At 30.8% G+C, this 19,841-nt stretch overlaps 1 protein-coding gene across 3 annotated transcripts in view; it reads left to right on the top strand.

Moving 5' to 3' along the window:
- Positions 1-19,841, top strand: part of LOC139481788 (transcription factor egl-13-like) — a 97,185-nt gene that overhangs the window by 6,619 nt on the left and 70,725 nt on the right. The window contains exons 1-2 of one of the 3 annotated variants that reach the window (XM_071265292.1): positions 5,310-5,327; positions 11,862-11,922. The gene's annotated coding sequence lies outside the window, so the exon portion shown is untranslated. Of the gene's footprint in view, positions 1-5,309; positions 5,328-11,861; positions 11,923-15,603; positions 15,774-19,841 lie in introns of those variants that run through there. The other 2 variants (XM_071265291.1, XM_071265294.1) reach the window with 2 other exon arrangements.

Here is a 19,841-nt window from a genome sequence, read left to right as displayed (position 1 = left end):
AAGAGGGATATTAATATGTCTTCTTAGTGACAATTCTTGGTCTTCATTAAAAAAGAATTGTTCAAGATCATTTTATTTTTGGACAATCGGAAAATGGTACATGGTACTGAATACGGTTTAAGAATCGACAAAATTAAATAGTATTGTCATGAAGAGGGATATTAATATGTCTTCTAGGTGACAATTCTTGGTCTTCATTAAAAAAGAAAGTTGTTGAAGATTTTAAATTGAGAGGCCCCGTGCTTTGATAGTAGTATTATATCCGAACAGTTGTCAATGTCCTTTGTGTATTATTTCTCATTAATTGATTAATTATCGTCAGTTATACTTAACACAATTTAAATGTTCATTTCATGTGAGGAATATGATTGTCAAGTTTCTGTTATGGTATATACAACCATTCTGTTTGAAAATGACGATGAATTATTTTTATATTTTTTGTTCGATTCCGTTTCTGTTATGGTATATACAATCGTTCTTTATGAAAAAGATGATGATTTTTTTTTATATTTTATGTTCGATTCCATGCATATGAAAGCAAATGATTTTAATACTCTTTTATGTAGATAATGAGGTTATAAACATGATAATTACCCATAAAAAGATTTCTAAGTGCAAATACACTTGGGTGTTTGTTTATCAGATTGCATAATGTGACGTATAAAAGTTTCTATAGATATTAATTAGTTAAATTCACAAGTCATACATGTAGTTTTCTACCCACTTGCACTTATTTTTACTCTGAACAATAAAAAATCAATATTTAACTTTCATACCACATGTAGAAGAATAAAAGTAAGGTACACTGACATCAGTCAAAGTAAGATTCTAATTTTGGGAGAGTGTAGATGGTATGTCCCCTTTTTGGTTGAAAAAAAAAATAATTTGTTAATTTGAAATAGCCAAATTTAACAAAAAAAGTAGTAGTACCATTACCAACACTTATGCCCCCTTTCCTTTAAACCTGGTTCCGCCCCTGTCAGTTGTTGATGTCTGTAATTTTGTTGTTGTAAGTAATTTCCATTTCTATAAAACTTATTTACAACTTATCTAAAATTTAGACATTATAGAATATTAATTTGACAACATAGAATATTGATTTATAAATTTTTATTTTACAATTTCAAGGTATGGTTATGAACAGTACATATATCTATCTAAATTTAAAAATGAAAATAAAAAAAAAGTCTATTGGACAAGTTCAAAACAGCCCAGATGGGAAGTAAATGTTTAGACATGTTAAATAGCAAGAATCGTGGGTTTTTCTTTGTTCTATATGTTGAACCTTTACCAAAATTTTTTTTTAAAAATTGTTGTGATATAAATGAATGAAAATTACCAGATATTTTTTGCAATGTTACCAATGAAAATCAAAACCGAGAAAGTTGTAAACTTGAAAGATTCAGTTTCTAGTGAATTAAAATATTTGATCATTAACCTCCCCATAGACTTTAATTAATAAGCTCTTGACACACATCTGATGTCTAGTAGCTTACAAGTCAGCACTCATGAAATAGCAATTAATTGTCACATCAAATATAATGTATCTATTATCAACAAGAAAAATAAAAAAATAAAACAAAGATTACTTTGGAATTTTGGTGTAAAATGGCAATTAACTCTATAACAAACAAAAAAATTACTTTTCTTTCAAGTAATAAAAAACATGTGTTGAAAAAGGGTGGCAATTTTTTGTGAAATCTTTTGCTTATGAGCACTTGAATGTATTACCATTAATGTCGAGAGGTTATTTTATGCTATTTTTCCTCTCCGCTGACTCAGTACAGAAGGACAGAGGCATCCTTTTCCATAAATCCTCCTTGCAGATCAAATCTTTATTGTTTTGTACCAGGAATCTTTATGTAAATCTTTGTTTTTATTCTTTTACATACATAGAGTATACAAGAGTACAAGAAACGAAATCTACATCATTGGAGCACCTGTCCTCTCTTTGAAGTTGTTGTTAATTTCAGCAAACAGTGGGTATTTCTCAATCAAATATCAATCAGTCTTTTGTGTCGGCTTTTCAAGATCACATTATCATAACAATCTGAAATCTCTGATCGTCAGTTTCTGCATACGGAACAACTGACAAGGAACTGCTCTGCGGTCTTCATGTTTTTGATATAAACAATTAATTTTTATTTTCCTGCTTTCAGATTTACAACATTAACAGATCAAACCATTATCAAAGAGAATTGTCATTATTAAGGAACCAAGTTTTTTGCCTTTATCTCAATCTTTTATCTAATTTAAGTAAATTGTTTTAGCAGTAAAATTAGAATGAGAAAGAAGTTGTAAGTCAAATATTTGTTTTAATGTTATATTAATTTATTTTTCCATTAATAATAAAACAGCATAAATATCAATTTTTCATGTATCAGATATTATTCTTGTCCAAAAAAAATGATGGCATTAAATAATTGTTTTAACTTGTGAGGTATAATAGTCTTTGAACTTCCGTCAGCTGTTCTTTTTCCTTTATGTCTGTGATTGAAATTTATAAAAGATTTGATAATTATAGATATAACAATATGTGGTATGAGTGCCAATGAGACAACTCTCCATCCAAGTCACAATTTGTAAAGGTTAACCATTATAGGTCAAAAGGTCTTCAGCACAGAGCCTTGGCTCACACAAAACAGTAAGTTATAAAGGACCCCAAAAATGACTAGTTTAAGACTATTGTAATAAAAATCATGAAAGAGTAATTCTCTATCAAAAAGAAGGAATGTGAGGCATAGATTCATGAACATTTTTAAATGCACTTTTCCTAAACCCAAAACAAAAGATCAGTTCCTTGATTGTTGTCTTCATCTCATACCCATAGTAAGGCCTTCCAAAACAAAGTATAATCTCAAAGTTTAATCCTAGACTTTACAGTTTCTATCACCAGTTTGTTTAGAAAAGTAGAATAATATGTTCATTTCATAACAAGTTGGTTCTTCTATTTTTTCATGTAGCAAATTGGTATAGAGTTATCTCCCATGTAAGGTATTTTCATATAGTTCATTTTCCAATTATTGCATAATTATTTTCATAATTTTTAAGATCAGTGATGCTAAAATAATTTGTGTAGCTGTGGAAGGAATAACTTGCGAGATAATAACAATTGGAATTTTGGCAGGAAAATATTCTCTCTTGACTTTTCATAGCTTTATCATTGACAATTTGAAGTTCTCAAAAGCTGTTAAAAAGTAATTAAAATTTTGTAAGAATTTTACAGATGGCTTATCATTATACATGTAAAAGATTTACAAAAAGAAAAATGGGGGTCACCAGGCAAATTTTTTCAAGGCATTCAAATGGATAAAACCTGAGGATTCCGAAAATCTGACAAAAAATCTAAAACATGACAAGCCAGCTTCCTTAATTATCCCTTTGCTATCTTCTGCTTCTTTTTAAACCTTACAATGTATGCATCAAATTATCCTGTTAAGTTATCAAACATTTGAGGTCAATGCCCCAAACTTATAATTGTATGCTAATATATTGAAAACATACTCAAGAAATAATTGAATAGATTTTAATCGCCAGCTATAAGTTTAGAAAGATGTATATGTTTATTGGGTGATTTTGAATCGGCGGAAAGATCGTCCTGAACATGCATGAACTATTTGCTACTAGACGTTAACCAACAATCAAACAGAGGAACTTAACTAATGACCCTATCTTAAATAATTTGAAATTATGCTTGTTATATTTTGTTGGTTGTGTAACTTGAATTGGGGTATCTTGGATTTCAATAAAAAAAAAACTTTGAACAAGATAGCTTTGAACAAGATAGCTTTGAACAAGAAATCTTTGAACAAAAAATCTTGATCATAGTTGTCTGCTGACACTACATATCAAAGCTTATTGCTGATTGGTCAAAGAAAAGGAAGGAAATCAATGTTTACAAAGAGAGAAACAGTCCTTATAAACAAAATAACTTGCTCTAAGCTCTATGAGTGTACATTAGTTGACAACTTCTATCATAGGCAGATCCATGCAATTTTTAAGGAAAATGGGATGAGCTTCTATCATCGCCAAAATGATTTTTTTCTCAATTTTTTTTTATCCATTGACACAGTAATCAAGTCTTTCAAAAGAAATATTTTATAATCTTTCACAAAGTTTTCTTGATAAAAGAACACTTTTAAGTGACAACAGTTCTTAAGATAGAATAAAGACTTGCGGAAATAAGTTTCTGTTATGAGAACAGATTTTAAAATGTTGGCTCAGTTCCATGTAAGAAGTTAATTTTCAGTAGTATCAGACAATAGGAGTCAGATAGGTTACTATTTACACCCAATAATCACAATCGTTTGTTTTATCAAGATGGCTTTAGATTATCAGTTATTGTTTACTCCTGAAAATGATTGTATTTTCCCCAAGATATAAACAACAAAAGATAAGAGCGTTAATATTTAATTGAAGTATATTAACATGTTTTACGCTTGTTTTATGTCCTGTTTGAACCATAGGTAAAAAGCACAAAGGTTTAATATTTTGGGTGTGTGGTCGGCTATAGTTCTATTGGATTTTCCTCTCGACTTCAAAAGGGTGGAAATTCTTCCTCATTAGTATTTGGGTAATATCGTCAGACAATACTTTTGTTAAATATTTACCGCAATTATTTTTGGACAACGTTAGTGATTGTTTAATTTGCAAACAATGTACCATACTACTTAGAAGTGAAAAAAAAACATACTTAAAATCATGTCCTTGGCAATCTGTGTTTGCTTTGCAAACAAATAGGTACTTAGTTGGATTTTCTAATGGTTAAGGATTAAGATAAACGATCAAAATTTAAACTGCGATATCAAATTTTATTTTTTCTTAATGTAAAGTCTCTTCTAATGGTATTGTTTGGTTGGTTGTTTACCCCAAAATAAACTTGACTTCATAATTTAGTCATTAATAGAATGAATATTAATAAATACTGATTTTACATTCTGATTTTCATGGTTGAACAATAAATTTCCGTTTTTCTTTTTAATAGACTTTTTACCCATTAACTTATAATTGATAACACTTTTATTAAATAAATTAAAAGAAAGAAATCACCTTCGTAATGCTATTGTTCAGTACATAAAACACCGCTCTGGGGAATACCTCATTTTGAATTTCACAGTGGCTGGTTTTGCTATGGTTGACTGATTTCCAATCTACCCCTCAATGCACCCATATTTTCTCACAACACTTTCCATTTTAACACAATACAAACCTTTTTTTTGGTCATGGTTCATTAGTGCTTGACACATAAAGTTTATTGTAATATACTTAACAATATTATATACTTCATTTTCTATAAACATATTTCTTGACAACTTCATCACCAAACTGTAAGTAGCCTTTTCATAACTCATAATAAATTATAAATGTTGCATCTCATTTTCTCACTTTTCTCACGTCTGTCTGTTTTTTTCATGGTAAGATGCAAAATGTAAAATACTTTAATTTTCATAATCTCCCAGTAAAAGTTGTAATACAAATGGGTTTGTTTAATGGGTGGATACATTTTGTATAATAATGGCTTGGAAATGTGTATGATATATTTTAGGGGGAATACTGCACAAGCATTCATTTTCTTTGGCACCAATTGCCTTACAGTTAGATTTAGGGAAAATTGTATTATCATGTATACTTGATTTCAAAATTTTAACAATGGTGAATAAATATCAATGGAAGATATGAAGATTTTGAAAACTGAAATTTGTGGATAGATTTTACTTGCAAAATCCATAAAATAAATAGTAATAATTGAATATTAATGAGCATTCTACTCCCAGTGGGGGATTACAAAAAAATGGAAACTCATATATTTTTTATTAGCTAGAATATGTTTTGTAAGCAGTTTATTTTCATCATTTTGCATTCAAATAATGATTTGTTCAGATTTTGACAAGTTTAATTATGTGTCATATGAAAATATATATTATTGAAGAGACAGTTTGTAACAGGTTTAAAATCTGCAGTTCTTGAAAATGTGTAGGCTTAATTTGTAGTGTTGTGTAACTTAACAAAATATTTTGTTCTTAAAATAGTAAGATTTTAAATATGAATTATGAAATATGAATTATGAACTAGTACTCCAGTTTTACTTTCACTTTTATGCGTTTTTTGTTTAAATCAGAAATGTGAAATACTAAACCTTTGTTTTTAAGTTATAAGTAAACTGAACTTTGGCTTATTCTTCTTCAATATTGCTATTTCTATTCATTTGTACTAATTTATTTTTTTCGATAGTTTTATTTTTTTACAATTATGAAATTAATGCTTCCCAGTATTAACTTTCTTAATTGAAGTTTTTTCACAGTTAAATTCCAGTTCATTGGTTATTTCATGCTATGTTCAATTTATAGAAAAAGCGTTGTCACAGAATATTGTACTCGAAAGACACAACAAATCGGTAAGAAAATTGGTGAATGGGGGAAAAGTTAATTATTAGAAATAAAAGTGAACTAAATGACTATTTGTGTAAGTTTTTACATATCAGTGAGTAACAAAGCTTCCGTCTTTTCCCACCATTGAATTTTCAATATAGAAGTTGTTTAATAAACTGACTACGAAACAACAAAGGGCAGACCTCAGCGTGACCCAGCGTCTCTCCTCATTCCAGCCGTGTCCGCCAAATAGCTCATTACATCACAATTAAATTAGCCCAACCGATGCAAATGATAAAACATTTAATCAAAAAGCGCCTTTTGTAAATTCAATATAGGTTTCTAATAAAACACTGGTATTCTAAGTTAATAAAACGGAGTGCGAGCGTTAAAGCATTAATCTAGGATTTGTTCCCTGAAAGACTTAAACAATTTGGCTTTGTTTGCAAGCACTTGTCACCCATTAGCAGAAAACAATGACACAAAACACATGCTATTCTTAATATTCTTTAGTTACATTGATAAGCTAATGGATATTACAAAATAAATGTCTTGAGATTATGATTTTTTCATTATTTTAAATAAGTATAAAGATGTAAGGGCAGACAACCTGACTCCCAACAAAAAACTTTTCAGACAAGTCAGTGTCAATTTCTTATCAGATCCATGTGGTTTAGTATAAGTATTAAAATATTAAAATGTGCATTAAAAAAGATTACTGTGCAGTCACCTTCTCAGTGTGGGATCTGCATTTAGGAAATGACTGCAGCTTTTTATAAATTGTAATTTATAATAGGAAATTATCTCAAAATTAATGCTAAAATATTTTCTGTAAGAAATATCAGTGTTGAGGAATACAAGAAATCTTGTTCCCTTTTAAAACATAAAATTTTGGTTTAGAGAATATTTTTAATGATGCTGCATTTGATATGACATCAATTGTAATTTGATTGGACAACAGGTTCATGAAATGGACATTTGAGTGTTTGAAAATCCACCTGCAGTTGTGGTAGAAGTTTTCTGAAGATTTTGATCTGTAGAAACTTAATATATCTCCATAATTTCAGGGATTATTAAAATAGGTTCCAATATCAGCTTGGTATTTGATGGTTGCAATCATATTTTATTTGTTAAGTACCGTTATATAACAACCAAAATTTCAAGAACTATGTAGAGAGCGATGGTCATCTTCAGTTTTTGGATTTTTCAGTTTCAGTAATTGTCACATATATTGATACTCACCTATCAAAATGGAAAGAAACTTACCAATTGATACACAGAACAAATTATAAAAGATAGACCCAAGATTATGAATTGTCTTTATAATTAATTGTAAGCTGACCATTGTCAAAATTAGATGCACCTGTCCTCCCCCCAAACTTCTCAATGTATTTTTTCACTATGATATAAATCCAGATTTTTCAAGAAATCCATGAGCTAGTGCCTGTCAATCTGTTTCTTATGAAATTAAGAACATGGTCAGTAAACATCTTTTGGAGGAAAAGGATTTTTTTTCTAGTAAAATTTAGAATGCATTTAACTGAAATAAGTTTTCTGTAATTTTTTCTTGACCTATGAAAAACTTTGTCATTAAACATATGTTGACTAAATTTGAGAAAGTGAAACCAAAAGCTGTCACCTATAATACACTTGCCTAACATGTGTGAAGGATGTGAACATAACTGAGTAGAGTATGATACAAAACCCATATCAGTTGACTCTTAAAAAAATACTCAGAAAGTCAATTGAACCAGAAATTTAAGTAGAAAATATAAGAAAAAAATTAAAAGATTTCACAATGTTTCACCTAAACTGAAAAAAAGATAAAAAGATCTGGGATGCTTTTTAAAAAAGTACATTTTTATACTGCAAACAAAGATTGGTACAAAATAAAAATGACATTTGACCTGATTTTCCTTTGAAGCTCGACCAACACGGACTTCCTTTACCTTAGCATTTTATTTCTTCTGGAATTTCCGTCCTGTTGGACTGTATTTTACAAAAATGCACATTGCAAAAACACAATATGTTTTTGTAAGTACAATGTATAAGAATAGAAACATAATTGAAGGAGAAATAATACAAGTACTTAAGAATTTTTATTTGTACACATTGTATAAGGCAATGCACAGTTATAGCGGAAACTATTGAACACTATAATGTGGTCAATATAAAGAGGTTTAAGTGCCTTTGTAAAGGAGCTCTTATCGTGACTACTCGATAACGAAAAAAACTTTTTTCCCATAATTCATTTAATAGGCTGCCAAAATAATATAGATCCGACATGTCACAAAAGGCGAGACGCTTTCCTCTGTTTTTGGATATCTTAACGACTTATTACACTATTTTATCACTTCAGGCACTCTAATTATGGGCGGGAAACCCTTGTTTTTTTCCTCGTTGCGTTGCTTTGTGGTCATTACAATATTTAGCCGAAAGAATGAAGTCGACAGTCGTAAACGTAAACAAAACATAAAATTAACTAATTGTTTTTGGATTTTAGCCAGGACTAAAAGATTTTTTATATAGATTGCTAATAACTTCCTATACGAAGCAGTAGAAATGAAAGTGTCAGTGAAAAGTTTTTCTCAGGGTAATTGTTTTAAGTGATGGCTAGAATTATATTTTCCTCTTAATTGTTTCTCTAATTGGCAGTCATTTTGATGGACATTTGTACTTAATCAACTTCCTATTTGGAAAAAGATGGATTTTTAAAATATCTTACTCAAACAATTGACAAGATTTTTAATAGGCAAAGCTTGCTGGCTTTATTGTTAATGTAATGAATGTAGAGTTTTTCATCCTCGTTTACATAAATTTAGGAGCACATTATTTAATGAATTTGAATGTGTCTTCTCTTTGGAGTAATTTGCTTTCAAAAAAATGTGTTGACATAGATTGTATAACCTGTTCTGTAGTAGCCCTGGTTTTTAAAGCAGTAAAAGGGAGCAATATTTCTTGCTTGTGTTTTATTAAATATATGAATTTTTCAGCGTTTCTTATATTGCCTTTTGTGAGTTTAAAATTGGATTCAATATGTATATTTTGTACAAAAGCCATCTTTCAAATTATGTATAAAAAGGAAAGTAGAAATGAGAAAATAAAAAGTTAGAACAGAAGTGGCATGTATTTACTTCCTCTTCCCATCATTATAGAAATTAAAAATTTGAATAGAATTCTTAAATTCTTCCCTCTTCCTTCTAATTTCTCACCTCTCATTGTCTCTCAATCCCTTTGCGTATTCTTAAAATTTAAGCTTTTTTTCTTATTTTTTGTACTTGAGTTACCCTCCTCAGTCCACTTTAAAAGGAAAACCATTAAGCAACGAGGCTATACTTAATTGCAAAACCCAAAAGCTGAAAAATAAGGCCATTATTATTAGATTTTATCCCAGTACTCCCTTTTTTTGGGAGAGCTTGGATAATTTTTAGTCACTGATGGATGTTTGATGTTTGTCTTATTGGCAATCACATCTCCTTAATTTCATATTCTACCTATTTGACTTTCAGATATTGATCAAGGAAACACCATATAACTTAACATTATCTCTATGTAAGATAAACCTCCATTGCTTAGCCTTTACTGTGCTTGAATCTTGTGGAACAAAATTACTGCTACCAATTTTCTTGCACCAGATGCGCATTTTGACAATACATGTCTCTTCAGTGATGCTCGTGGCCAAAATATTTGAAATCCAAAGCTTATATAAAAGATGAAGAGCTATAATCCAAAAGGTCCAAAAAGTATAGCCAAATCCGAGAAAGGAATCAGAGCTTTGCATGAGGGAGAACATACGGTCATATGTTCTTTCCACAGTAGTAGAAACAATGAAGAAAGATGGTTGTTAGTCATTATTAACTGTCCCTAATATCTGTTTATACAGAAAAAGGACAGGCAACCAGTCTAGACAAAATGTATGTTAGTCATTACCTGTCCCTTAAATCTGTTTAAACAGAAAAAAGGACAGGCAACCAGTCTAGACAAAATGTATGTTACTAATTACCTGTCCCTTAAATATTTTTAAACAGAAAAAAAGGACAGGCAACCAGTCTAGACAAAATGTATGTTAGTCATTACCTGTCCCTTAAATCTGTTTAAACAGAAAAAAAGGACAGGCAACCTGTCTAGACAAATTGTATATAAGTCACTACCTGTCCCTTATATCTGTTTAAACAACAAAAGGACAGGCAACCAGTCTAGACAAAATGCATTTTAGTAATGACCTGTCCCTTATATCTGTTTAACAGAAAAAGGACAGGCAACCAGTCTAGACACAATGTTGATGAGAACCTGTTTACAGTACAAACTCTCAGTGTCAAATTCTATTGCATGGGTTTGATTGTCGAAGAGAATTATCTATTTCCAGTTATGGCCCTTGATTTTTACAAAAGAACAAAAAACATTGTCTAATGTGTGTCTGCAATTGTATTAGTTTAGAAAACAACTAAGGAAATGGAAAAGAAAATAAAATTATGATACGGTTATTTCATCTTGCATTGTTCGGCAACAATTTCATTTTATATTCTTCGTAAATCGAATGCCAAGACGATTTACACTAATGAAAAGTATTTTTGTTAAGACGAAACTTAATGGATTCGGTTCTTTGTTAATCAGTTCTCTATTGTTACGAAATTTGTTTGCAATGTACGCCTTTGTTCCCGAAGCGAGTACAATTCCATGATATTGTATACAATTTAGAAAGACACCGAGTTGTATATTATCTGACTTAACGGGGATCAATAGGCCTGGCTATTGTATTCTGTAATGATATTTAGTCTTCATTTAGCATACTTCAATAGGTTCACAAATTCATCACCGCCTTTGAGGAGAACATCACATTTTCATTACTATAACAAAGCTCAGCGAACTGTTCCAACGAGGGTTTGTTATAATAATGGCAAAATTAATATCTTTTACATTGAGCGGCCGTTGCATTATTTGCAGTATGAAAAAATCATTGCCTCCGATGGGTCTTAAAAATCAATGTTGGTTTTTGTTAATTTTTTTGCTCCCCAAAATGCTGGATCAATAAGTTGATGAAATTCCTAAACATCAATTGGCATTGTTGAATTTTCTTGATGACTAACGAGAAAAGCTTAAGAATTGTTCATTTGTGGTTTTTGTTATGGTTATTAAACCACGCCGCTGCCATCTCAGCACTGATTCTTTTGGTGAGACACATTTGTTTATTCAAAATCAACACCTGTTTTTTAAATAGATATATTACATATAATCAGTAGCTTTTATTCATGTTTTTATTTAAAAAAAAATTTTGAATTTTTTTTTTTAACAAATGTAATAATTTGAATTGTAAATTTTAATTTTTTTCAACGGAAGCAAGTCATAAATTAATCAATTTTTAATATTCATCAGCATTCGGTTACAAGTGTACATTTCACTCTTAGAGAAATTGACACACTTGATAAGTGATTATCAGAAATTGATTATTTTAATTACACAATTATGTAATTGAGATATATTCTTTATCAACAGGTACAGATGTGATTCCTGACATCAACTGGTTAACTGAAAATAAAGAGTCCATTTAAACAAGGTAAGGAGATACCTCATTACTGAAAACAATTTACCTGTTAAAGTTGTCACAGGTGTTAATTGATTGAGGGGAATAAAAGGGGGAGGGGAGGGAAATGTGATTTTAGCACTGTGATATGATGTGGTATGCATAGGGGAATGAGAATAATTTTAATAGATTGGTTTGTCAATGGAGGGGTGGTAATTTGGTAAATGGATTTCTTAAAATATTAAATTCGTAAATGTAAAAAAAAAAAAATTATATATGAAAATTGAAATATTGAAAAGTCTGTTTTTTAACAGTATTTAAATTAATTTGAGTTCGTTTGTTGCTTGGACTGCAAGCCACTGGTTTCCCCATTCATTCTCCCACTACAACCCCCCCTCCTCTTTCCCTCTCCATTTTTCCACACTTGGAAAAATGTACAATGTACCTCACTTGCACTCAATTGGAAGAGAACTGGGCTAAATTCAAGACTTGGAAACTATTTTTAAAATTTTATACTTTGTATCTAAGTAATTTTTGGGCTTTGGTGCCCAAGTGGTCTAAGTAAGTCTACAATAATCACTAGCCAGTCAACACTTAAGGTTGTGAGTTCAAACTACTTGTGAGAGTGTTTGACTCATATCTCCATTTTCAAGGATAGCCACTTTTCTGTTAAGGGTTGTGGCTCTCTTCAATACTCCAGGCACCAGCCTACTCCATTATTCCAAATTGGCTACCACTATAAAGCCAAGAGTGTTGAAAGTGGTGTTAAACACAATCAAACAATCAATCTAATTGGTCTTAAGGATTTTAATGGTCTCTGGTACTTTTGACTGGACCTAAGTTCACAGTACAAATTAAGTAACTTTTAGTGAGATATAGTTATGTTAAAGCCCAGTGAACAAATGTGCTATGTTAACCTCTAATTAAAAGTGTGGGACCTTTTCTGATCTTTTCTGGAAACAAACTCAGTCAATTGCAGACATCATGAAGCTGTTTAGTTTCAGTGACCATTGGATATCAGAAAACAATCCTATTGACTTTTAGGTGAATAAAAAAAAGAACTGTCCGCAAGAGACCAATATGACTCAGACATTAACAACTATAACTCACCGTACTGCCTTCAACAATGAGCAAAGCCGATACCGCATAGTCAGCTATAAAAGGCCCTGATATGACAATGTAAAACAATTCAAACGAGAAAACTAATGGTCTCATTTATATAAAAAAATGAACGAAACACAAATATGTAACGCATCAACAAACGGCAACCACTGAATTACAGGCTGCTGACTTGGGACAGGCACATACATAAATAATGTGGCGGGGTTCAACATGTTAGCGGGATCCCAACCCTCCCCCTAACCTGGGACAGTGGTATAACAGTACAACATAGAACGAACTATAAAAATCAGTTGAAAAAGGCTTAACTCATTAGATGGACAAAAATACAAGTGGACGTGGTATACATATATCAGTAGGGGTTCAGGGAGTTGGAACCCACCCATTTGTTGGACAATCAATGCATTTGAATGGGGACATATCATTGGAAACCAACCCACTTTATCCTGGGTTGAGACCCCCCTTTTGAAAATGGCTAGATTTGCCTCTGATGTTTGATAATTTATAAATAAAATATATAGATTCCACCACTGCACCAAGTGTGTTCAATATTTTTCCACTCCAGTGAGTTAAACTTTAAAAATTAAAGAGCAAAGCTTGTCAAGCTTTTTAAATAATTTAAAAGATTCAACTGTTGTGAATGGAGAACTATGGTTATTAATGAGTTATTGTAGTGGAATCTGTTTCTCTGAAGTTTATCTTGCTTTTTCAAAAAAAAAAATCTATACCACAATGCACCGTTCTTACATCCCTGAACATTTTGCTAGAATGCAAGAAGTGAGCCAGTATCCCGGTGTCACTATTGAGAGGACCAATTTCATCCACCTTTTGAATTTGAACAAATGTTTTCTTATTAGAATTGGACTTCTAATAGATAGATCTTGCTAATCTGGTATCTAGGTTATTTACTGGTCTCTTATCCATCTTTTAAAGACAGCTGCCAGATTATAAAACTTGTTCAAGACCTTTCCAGGTGTTGAGTTAGCTTCTGTTTAAAGGGGGAAGTGTGATTATCTGTAGTTGGCCCCTGAGAAATAAAATATAAGGCTGTTCAATCTTTTCAAAATTACTGCAATTTTAATAATATGTACATTATCAGATTTTGCACAGAAATGTCAATTATGATGTAACAATGACATCATCAACTTATGGAAATTCGAAATGGACATTTATATTTCATGACCTTAATGGCCAATTTTCAGAGTTTTTATAAAAATTGGATATAATAGATAACCTTGCCCAAAAATATACGTTATTAATGTAAGCTTAATAAAAGACATGTTGCCGCAAACTTTCAGTTTGGATAAGGCTTAGGCTCATATGAGGCAGTTTGTCAGAATTTTATCCAATGCTTATTGAAGTTCTAACAAATATTGAAAAAAATAGATTATTAATTGAAAAACTTCTAGATGCAGATATCTAGCAGACATTTGTCTTCTTAACATCTGCAGGATATTATATGATAGATTTATGAAGGTGAAGATTTTCAAATTCTAGGGGTTAAAACAAGTAGTGCTTTAATACACAAAAGGTTAAAAGATTGCAATGTCAAAAATCCATCTTAAAGAAAAATGCATTTTTCAACCCTGCAAGAAAAGTTAATGTTTTACTGATGAAAAGAGGCTCACTATCAGCATTGTTCAGTCAAACAGAATAAAAGCTGTCTTGATCATATTTAGTTCTGCGAAATAAAAACAAAAAACGATTATTTCATTTATATGTAAATTATACTGGCACACAATTTGTTTTAGACAATCACATCTTGACAGATTTTCTTTTAAATTGTTTCATTTATAGTGAAATGTGATGGACAGTTTCGGTTTTCGGTTTGTTTATCGTAGCAATTTCTTATTGTTTTCTGACTCACAGCCATGACAATAAATTCTCTCAGCAAACTTTCGCCATGTTTTTCTTGGACATTAAATGGGAAGAATGACGTCTGCAAGAACACTATATGTTTTTATTGTTGTGATTTTCTTAAGAGACATTAGAATGTGTCAGTTAAACAATTACAGCATTGATAGGGACGATTTAGAAAAATATGGACAAGGTCTCAGAATCATTAGAAATAACAATGGACTACTCTCTATGATAGCTCAACGACAATCAGTTGGGGCTCTCAAAAGATTTACCACCAAAATCAATGGAAATAGATAAAGTGACATTTTTTGTTATCGCTGTCAGGAGTTAAGTCCCGATCACGTTTTGATCGCTGTACTATGATTAAGTAAATGTTTTAAAGGCCATTGTTATCTGCCAACGACAAACATAAGAATTATGATAAACCTTTGTTAATAGAGGGTGAATAGCACGAAATCCAAACAGACCAGGTTCTTGTTTACCCCGCTACCTTTCTTATTCTCCAAATAATGCCTACACTCAAACAACAAGCATAGCCGTGTTTCTAAGTCCCTAATCTATCCTACCATTGTACAAGTTTGGGAGAGTTCTCGACAATGGTTTACAAATGAAAGTGTTTACTGTTAACAAACATGATTGTTAGAAGAATGGGCTGAGATAACGAGTCATCGTTGATGTATTGTAGACCGGGGATAATAATAAGGATTAAGTCGGGTAGCGTTATCAGTGGTAACAAAGGGTTAGATAACGGGACTCTGAGATGTATGATTAGAAAATGACTTTTGTCTCCAGTATAATTTGATGTGTTGCAGGATTTAGTTTGTCTCAGTTGACAAGTTTTTCCGATATTGTTCCTTGACGGATTTACGTTTTGTAGGAGGCTGAGTTTTCCCAGGATTCAGTAGGTAAAATGTATTTGATAATGTACAATGAGGAAGTCATTCATTGTCTCAGGTTTATAAGTCATTGTTTGAACAACAGATAAATATTTGTAGTATCTATTTTAATTAGGGGAAGATCAAGGTACATTTTAAGTAGGGGATGTTTGCACTCTATTTTTATATGTGTCTGAGGAAGATTTTTAAGTAAAATTTTTGGGGCTTTTTAGTTTAGATATTTTTGTTAATTAGGTAATTCTCATCTATTTTTTCTATTTTCTCTTTTTAAAAGGGGGAGGGAGGTGTTTTAAATTGTACCTCATAGTGGATAAAATTTGAAAAGACATTCATTAATTTCATAAATAAGAAATTTCAATCTACAATCACAGGTCAACAAATTAATAACCACAGATGCTTCTTTTTTAATTTGAATATTTTTTTTTATTTACTGCAACCAAAAGTTAGATATTTATGAATTGGATGATCAGCTGTTAAAACTTGTGTTATTTTTAGATTACCATTTGATAAATATTTGTCTTTCACACAATTTTTGAAGTTCAAATGAACAGTAAAGAAGAGCACCTAGAGAAAAAGAAAAACCACAGCAAGTCAAATTCCAACAAGTATTACTTTGTATAATTGAACAGAGTTATCTCCCCCTGATAAATATAAAGGTATCATTTTTGAAAGAGTTCATGGGTATTTAAGTACCTTTATCTGCAGATATTTGCCCCATTCTACTTGAGAGTGCACAATGTGAAGAGGTAAAAACCAGAAGTCTTTGTTTTATCTGAAGATGAGTTATCAAGAGGTGCTCCTTATCAGGAGCACAATTACAGAACTGTGATAAGCGCTGTCAACAGAATGTAAAGTAGTCATCATTTATTCTGTAGTGTTCTGCTACTGTTTAAAATTTTATAAAATCAATTAAATTCATATGTTTTTTTTAATTTAAAAAAAATTTAAGAATAGATTGAAAAAAAGGGGTGTGCAGGGTCAATTAAGGAATATATTGAAGTACTGATGCTAGTAAATATTGGAAAGGAGCTAAGAATGAAATATGTAATAAAAAAATATAATTTGGGATGTTTGAATAAAATTATTCCATTTATTGCATAGCAACTAAATATTTGGTAATGAAGAAAACCAAAAGCTATAAGGAAGTAATATATCTTAATGTGCAAAGATTCAAATAAGGGGCACTATCCTTTACAGAAATGTTTTAAACAGTTTTCAAGCTTTGTCAAACAATAAAAGGGTTATTGCATGAATATCATTATTGGTCAATATTATCCCTGGTTTATATAAATTTCACTCCCAAGTCTTAATACAGTATAAATACATATAATGTGCAATATTCATGCCATAATCACATACATTATACTTTCTGAAAAGTGAACTGGCAAGTATAAAGGTTTTTGGTACTCCATCAATACAGTACCAGTCCAAAAATGTGACATTTGTTTTAGATAAGATTTTGATTGAATGGCTTACGGGAGAGGAAATTGTTGTAACTGTTTTGTCTCAAATCTTAGGTCAACACAATTTGATAGGCGGAGGTATTGTAGTGCATTTAACTTTTGTTTGGACCTTTATACAAAGTCTGTCGGTATTGTAGTGCTTTACTTTTGTTTGGACCTTTACACAACGTCTGTGTCAAATATATTTACAGATATGTTCCATTTATTGACGTCACAATTAAATTTGTTGCTCAAGATATTGTATCTAGATATACTGTGGATTCATTATTACTCCTTAAGATACCAATTTTTTTTGTGGGTACAGGTGAACCACAAATTCAAACGTTCATGAAATTACAAATTTTCTATCGGGTTGTAAGCAGACTTTGTCAATCTACAAAATCACATATCCATGAAAAGGCATGTTTTCTGAAAACTGGGAAACTTTCGTTTAAAATAAATGAATCTACAGTATATAACTTGTCATGTGTAGGATGTAGCCGATGGGTGAGGCAAGAACTGCTCTCCCTTCCAGAACACATGACATGTGTTTCTTATAACTACCAATCTTTTGGGGTAACAGATTGAGAGGATTATGTGTGACAGTAAACTGTTGCTTTTCTTGTCTTTTCTTTCTTTTGAATTTGTTGTTTTCTCTCTTTCTTTCACCTTAATATTTTGATATTTTTGACGTCTTTTTTTTTTTTTTTTTAACTTTTTTGTTCAACTTTTATTTATGCAGAATGCTGTCTGATTCTTTCCCTTTGAAAAAAAAAGTCATTTATATTTAATTCTTCATGAATTATAGTAAACTGTCTTGCAGCAGTGAACATTCTCACGTAATTACCAAGAAGTAAGGCAGTTAAGACAGTTGAAATTGTTTATATGTGAATTTTCAATTATTTGAATCAAACATCCTCATTATCTTAAGTTTATCTTGATTCATGGATTTTAACAGAGCTCATTGTTTATTGTTATATTCTGATAACTTAGTAAATATCTTATCTGCTACAGAAATTGTTCAAAAATATGATGGTTCAAAGGGATCATACAGCTTTTGTCAGTGTAGTATTATAAAATTCTGACTTTACACAGATTTTTGCTTGACCTTCTGAATTTAGTTGTGATGTGTTGAGAACAAATGTTCATTTTAGTGACCTAGAGATTTATTATCTAAATAGATACACAAGAGTCAAATTAGAATTTTTTTTTTTTTTTGTTGAAGTTTTTAAAGATTATCTATGATGATCTGTTATCTATCTTTAACAGCTTTACTGTACTTAATGTCTCTTCTTTTTCAGTAAAAAAAATTGAAAGTTTATGTATTGAGATTGATATTAGAGGATGTAAGTTTTTTCTGTTGTTTTATAACTTTTTAAAACTAATCTCATATTAGTAGCACAAATGAAAAGGAAACAGATTTTAAACTTTGTTGTCTATATTTGTTGTTCTAAATTTATCAAAATATTGTTTTTTGCCAGATTATTATTAATCACTGATAATACATGTAGCAGTTTATGAATTTTGGTATGTTTAAATTTCTCAAACCACAATTTTTCTAATTATTCATAAGTATTTCAAAACACAGGAACTATGATCAGGATTAATGGTCAAATTGCTATTTCAGTCAAATCCATTCCAATTATCCTGACACCATTTTGAAATGTGCCCTTCAATATTTGTATGTATCAACAACCCTTTACCTTATCTTTAATGGGAGGAAATTGCACTTTATTAAAACTGATAATTCAATTGTTATTGTCGACAGGTAAATAACCTGTATATTGGGACCACCTAGAAAAACAATGAAATTTTTAATGATTACTAGTAGGTCCGAGACCACCATTGTCGTCCCTTGATTTTCGTTGTTCACAAATATAGTCCCTAGTGTTGACAGTGGGTTACTTGCCATTAATTTTTATACCCCTTCCAAATTTATTTCTCCATGTTCACTGCCTCAAATTGCAAGAAGGGGGTTGAAATTACACTGTAAAAAAATTTGGGTCCAGAATTTTAAAGGAAAGTAGTGATTTGGTCCAGCTGAAAAAGGTTGAAAATGAGCACTTCGGAAGCTGTCAAAAGATTTCAAGACGCCCTAAACATAAAATTGGCCATATTTTGAGTTAGAGGCGATGAAGTTTTCTATAAATTTGATATAATTTGTCCCAAAAGTAGTACAACACACTGTAAAAGTTTCTTTGAGAAAGCGCAGGTGGGATTTTTTTTATTTTCATTTATGTTCTAAAAGAAATGCACTACGAATTAATTGTGTTCTCGGACCTAAGAGGTGAAATCTGTAAATATAGAATTTGTACTCTGGCAACTTCCCTAAATGATTTGATGGTGTCAACTTGTCAAATAGCATGAAACTAAAGGATTTAAACTTTTATTTTATAGAATTTCTGCCAAAACGACCAATTTTGACATTTTATGGTCAAAATAGGCATTTTATAACTTTTTCAATATTGATGCATAAATGGCATCCTGACTTTCTATCTGACAGGTTTTTATGTGTCAATATTTGTGTTTCTATGCCTTTACCTGCTTCTTTTACTTATTTATGAACTCTGAATCTACAGAAAAGAAGTTTATCTCAGATAAAATGTGCAAAATGTGTTGTATGAATGACCCTTGT

Source organism: Mytilus edulis, chromosome 7, assembly GCF_963676685.1.
Source record: "Mytilus edulis chromosome 7, xbMytEdul2.2, whole genome shotgun sequence".
Lineage (NCBI taxonomy): Eukaryota > Metazoa > Mollusca > Bivalvia > Mytilida > Mytilidae > Mytilus > Mytilus edulis.
This window is presented reverse-complemented; position numbering and strand designations above follow the sequence as displayed.